This window comes from Oncorhynchus keta, chromosome 11, assembly GCF_023373465.1.
Source record: "Oncorhynchus keta strain PuntledgeMale-10-30-2019 chromosome 11, Oket_V2, whole genome shotgun sequence".
Classification (NCBI taxonomy): domain Eukaryota; kingdom Metazoa; phylum Chordata; class Actinopteri; order Salmoniformes; family Salmonidae; genus Oncorhynchus; species Oncorhynchus keta.
This window is the reverse complement of record NC_068431.1, coordinates 85103-91102: the sequence shown is the minus strand read 5'-3', so window position 1 is coordinate 91102 and position 6000 is coordinate 85103.

The following is a 6000-nucleotide window of genomic DNA, read 5'->3' as shown; positions in this document are numbered from 1 at the left end:
AGGGGTTCTGGAACACAAAGACAAGGGATCTTCTCTTCAGTAGAGACCAGGGGTTCTAGAACACAAAGACAAGGGGATCTTCTCTTCAGTAGAGACCAGGGGTTCTAGAACACAAAGACAAGGGGATCTTCTCTTCAGTAGAGACCAGGGGTTCTGGAACACAAAGACAAGGGGATCTTCTCTTCAGTAGAGACCAGGGGTTCTGGAACACAAAGACAAGGGGATCTTCTCTTCAGTAGAGACCAGGGGTTCTGGAACACAAAGACAAGGGGATCTTCTCTTCAGTAGAGACCAGGGGTTCTAGAACACAAAGACAAGGGGATCTTCTCTTCAGTAGAGACCAGGGGTTCTAGAACACAAAGACAAGGGGATCTTCTCTTCAGTAGAGACCAGGGGTTCTAGAACACAAAGACAAGGGGATCTTCTCTTCAGTAGAGACCAGGGGTTCTAGAACACAAAGACAAGGGGATCTTCTCTTCAGTAGAGACCAGGGGTTCTGGAACACAAAGACAAGGGGATCTTCTCTTCAGTAGAGACCAGGGGTTCTAGAACACAAAGACAAGGGGATCTTCTCTTCAGTAGAGACCAGGGGTTCTGGAACACAAAGACAATGGGATCTTCTCTTCAGTAGAGACCAGGGGTTCTGGAACACAAAGACAAGGGGATCTTCTCTTCAGTAGAGACCAGGGGTTCTAGAACACAAAGACCAGGGGATCTTCTGTTTACTATAGACCAGGGGTTCTAGAACACAAAGACAAGGGGATCTTCTCTTCAGTAGAGACCAGGGGTTCTAGAACACAAAGACAAGGGGATCTTCTCTTCAGTAGAGACCAGGGGTTCTAGAACACAAAGACCAGGGGATCTTCTGTTTACTAGAGACCAGGGGTTCTGGAACACAAATACCAGGGGATCTTCTGTTTACTAGAGACCAGGGGTTCTAGAACACAAAGACCAGGGGATCTTCTGTTTACTAGAGACCAGGGGTTCTAGAACACAAAGACCAGGGGATTTTCTGTTTACTAGAGACCAGGGGTTCTAGAACACAAAGACAAGGGGATCTTCTCTTCAGTAGAGACCAGGGGTTCTAGAACACAAAGACCAGGGGATCTTCTGTTTACTAGAGACCAGGGGTTCTAGAACACAAAGACCAGGGGATCTTCTGTTTACTAGAGACCAGGGGTTCTAGAACACAAAGACAAGGGGATCTTCTCTTCAGTAGAGACCAGGGGTTCTGGAACAAAAAGACCAGGGGATTTTCTGTTTACTAGAGACCAGGGGTTCTGGAACACAAAGACAAGGGGATCTTCTCTTCAGTAGAGACCAGGGGTTCTAGAACACAAAGACCAGGGGATCTTCTGTTTACTAGAGACCAGGGGTTCTAGAACACAAAGACCAGGGGATCTTCTCTTCAGTAGAGACCAGGGGTTCTAGAACACAAAGACCAGGGGATCTTCTGTTTACTAGAGACCAGGGGTTCTAGAACACAAAGACCAGGGGATCTTCTGTTTACTAGAGACCAGGGGTTCTAGAACACAAAGACAAGGGGATCTTCTCTTCAGTAGAGACCAGGGGTTCTGGAACACAAAGACCAGGGGATTTTCTGTTTACTAGAGACCAGGGGTTCTAGAACACAAAGACAAGGGGATCTTCTCTTCAGTAGAGACCAGGGGTTCTAGAACACAAAGACCAGGGGATCTTCTGTTTACTAGAGACCAGGGGTTCTAGAACACAAAGACCAGGGGATCTTCTGTTTACTAGAGACCAGGGGTTCTAGAACACAAAGACCAGGGGATTTTCTGTTTACTAGAGACCAGGGGTTCTAGAACACAAAGACAAGGGGATCTTCTCTTCAGTAGAGACCAGGGGTTCTAGAACACAAAGACCAGGGGATCTTCTGTTTACTAGAGACCAGGGTTCTAGAACACAAAGACCAGGGGATCTTCTGTTTACTAGAGACCAGGGTTCTAGAACACAAAGACAAGGGGATCTTCTCTTCAGTAGAGACCAGGGGTTCTGGAACACAAAGACCAGGGGATTTTCTGTTTACTAGAGACCAGGGGTTCTGGAACACAAAGACAAGGGGATCTTCTCTTCAGTAGAGACCAAATTTCTAGAACACAAAGACCAGGGGATCTTCTGTTTACTAGAGACCAGGGGTTCTAGAACACAAAGACCAGGGGATCTTCTCTTCAGTAGAGACCAGGGGTTCTAGAACACAAAGACCAGGGGATATTCTGTTTACTAGAGACCAGGGGTTCTAGAACACAAAGACCAGGGGATCTTCTGTTTACTAGAGACCAGGGGTTCTAGAACACAAAGACAAGGGGATCTTCTCTTCAGTAGAGACCAGGGGTTCTGGAACACAAAGACCAGGGGATTTTCTGTTTACTAGAGACCAGGGGTTCTAGAACACAAAGACAAGGGGCTCTTCTCTTCAGTAGAGACCAGGGGTTCTAGAACACAAAGACCAGGGGATCTTCTGTTTACTAGAGACCAGGGGTTCTAGAACACAAAGACAAGGGGATCTTCTCTTCAGTAGAGACCAGGGGTTCTGGAATACAAAGACCAGGGGATTTTCTGTTTACTAGAGACCAGGGGTTCTGGAACACAAAGACAAGGGGATCTTCTCTTCAGTAGAGACCAGGGGTTCTAGAACACAAAGACCAGGGGATCTTCTGTTTACTAGAGACCAGGGGTTCTAGAACACAAAGACCAGGGGATCTTCTCTTCAGTAGAGACCAGGGGTTCTAGAACACAAAGACCAGGGAATCTTCTGTTTACTAGAGACCAGGGGTTCTAGAACACAAAGACAAGGGGATCTTCTCTTCAGTAGAGACCAGGGGTTCTGGAACACAAAGACCAGGGGATTTTCTGTTTACTAGAGACCAGGGGTTCTAGAACACAAAGACAAGGGGATCTTCTCTTCAGTAGAGACCAGGGGTTCTGGAACACAAAGACCAGGGGATCTTCTGTTTACTAGAGACCAGGGGTTCTAGAACACAAAGACCAGGGGATCCTCTGTTTACTAGAGACCAGGGGTTCTAGAACACAAAGACAAGGGGATCTTCTCTTCAGTAGAGACCAGAGGTTCTGGAACACAAAGACCAGGGGATTTTCTGTTTACTAAAGACCAGGGGTTCTGGAACACAAAGACAAGGGGATCTTCTCTTCAGTAGAGACCAGGGGTTCTAGAACACAAAGACCAGGGGATCTTCTGTTTACTAGAGACCAGGGGTTCTAGAACACAAAGACCAGGGGATCTTCTGTTTACTAGAGACCAGGGGTTCTAGAACACAAAGACCAGGGGATCTTCTGTTCACAAGAGACCAGGGGTTCTAGAACACAAAGACCATGGGTTCATCTGTCACCAAGGACCAGGGATTCTAGAACACAAATACCATGGGTTCTGGAACATAAAGAGAAACCTGTTCTCTGAAGGAAATAACCTTCAATGTATTGGCAATCTCCAGGAGACCAACGGAATTGTAAACTGTCAGGATTGTAAACATCACGTAGGTACTGGCACTCTTACCTCATTGCTATCATATTCAGAGTTGAACAATTTATATAAAATCTCAATTATGAATCTTTGCATACTATATATTTCTGGCATAATTGGTTGTTAGATTTCATTAACTTGAAACAGCCTTTCAAGTCAAGAATAGCATTCTGGGATTAAGTGTCACTCCAACCAGTTGTTGTCATGGCACCCAAGACAACCAAAGCAACAGAACATTCCAAATAAATGTGTTCTTTCTGGCACAGCCTGACAACACAATTACTAAGGCTGGGCATCGCTTCCTAGTTTTCCAAACAAACTATGACACAAACTCTCCAATGATAAAATAATATGCAATGTTTCAAAACCAACCATGATTTATGGAACAAATGTATTGTCTTTAAATGAATGAAATGTCCGTCATCCACTTCACATGTATGTTCCAAATGAACTTTCGGGTAGTGTCTGTGCTTATATGCAACACCCCATCTATCTACGTTAAACCTATATTAGATCATTGCAATATGGGCATAGTTATACTCCCTTTACCATCATGTTACATTTCAGTAGATCGTTGACGGCTGTCGATCTCCACTATCGATCTGCGTGATTCATTAACCACAGTCTGATACACATACTGTTTATGTGGTGTCATCCATCTGATTCAAAAATAACAACAACATTTAGGGATTCAACCTGAGCCCCACTATTGTACATGTCGCTATACAGCAGAAGATGCAGAATCCCCCCCATGTTTGCAGAGATAAAATGTATGGTAACAGCTCAGCAGTCAACACCATAGTGGCCCTCAAAGCTCATCACTAAGCTAAGGACCCTGGGACTAAACACCTCCCTCTGCAACTGGATCCTGGACTTCCTGACAGGCCGCCTCGGGGTTGTAAGGGTAGGTAACAACACATCTGCCACGCTGATCCTCAACACGGGGGTCCCTCAGGGGTGCGTGCTCAGTCCCCTCCTGTATTCCCTGTTCACTCATGACTGCACGGCCATGCACAACTCCTACACCATCATTAAGTTTGCTGATGACACAACAGTTGTAGGCCTGATCACCGATAACGATGAGACAGCCAATAGGGAGGAGGTCAGAGACCAGGCCGTGTGGTGCCAGGACAACAACCTCTGCCTCAACGTGACCAAGACAAAGGAGATGATCGTGGACTACAGGAAAAGGAGGACCGAGCATGCCTCCACTCACATAAACAGGGCTGTAGTGGAACAGATTGAGAGTTTTAAATTCCTTGGTGTCCACATCACCAACAAACTATCATGGTCGAAGCACACCAAGACAGTCGTGAAGAGGGCACGACAAAACCTATTCCCCCTCAGAAGACTGAAGAGATTTGGCATGGGTCCTCAGATCCTCAAAAGGTTCTACAGCTGCACCATCAAGAGCATTCTGACGGGTTGCATCACTGTCTGGTATGGCAACTGCTCGGCCTCCGACCGCAAGGCACTACAAAGGGTATTGAGTATCCGGCCCAGTACACCACCGGGGCCAAGCTTCCTGCCATCCAGGAGCTCCACACCAGGTGGTGTCAGAGGAAGGCCCAGAGGAATTGTCAAGGACTCCAGCCTCCCTGGCCGTGGGCTGTTTTCTCTGCTACCGCACGACAAGCGATACCAGAGTGCCAAGTCTTGATCCAGGAGGCTTCTGGACAGCTTTCAACCCCCCCAAACCATAAGACTCATGAAAAGCTCATCAAATGGCAACCCGGACTATTTGCATTGGCCCCTTCAACACAGCGTTTTCATAAAAGGCTGTGTTAGTGTTTAAAAGGTTCATATTTACAAAAGGGAATAAAAAATTCATCATGTGATGATATGTATGTGACCCGACCCCTTAACCCTTGACCTTTTAATGTGAGTTTGACATCTCTGACTCCAATCCATTCCAGACGCAACAGGAAACAGGAAACAGAGGGACGTGATAAAAAAAAAGACGGGCAGAGTTACAACTGTGGTGTCTCATGAAATTCTGTCAGCTGGTTAATGTCATGCAAAAGACTGCCACTCTCACTGTAATTTACAATTCATTAAAATGAACATCTACATTAGCATCTCCAGGAATAAAAACAGCATACAAACCGCTGATGCCTTTTGGAACATCTACATTGACAACGTCTAATAAATCAATTTAATATTATCTTTACTGTCACGTTCCCCAGTTTCTGTGTTGTTGTGGGTTTGTATGGGTGTGTGTGTGTGTGTGTGGGGGGTTGTATGGGTGTGTGTGTGTGTGTGTGTATTTCAGGATGGCTTCCTGGATTTCATGCATCTGATTGGTCGGCCCCATTGCGGATTGGAGCTCTGACCCCGCCCTCTCGTCAGGGGAAACAGCTGACTCATCAATTACCGACTCCTTCTGCAACTTGAAAAGCCAGTGTTCCTTCGTTAGGAGGGAGCACCTTTGTGTGTCCTGTGTTGATCAGAAAGTGTTGTTGTAAAGTGTTGGTGTAAAGTGTTGTCGTAAAGTGTTGGTG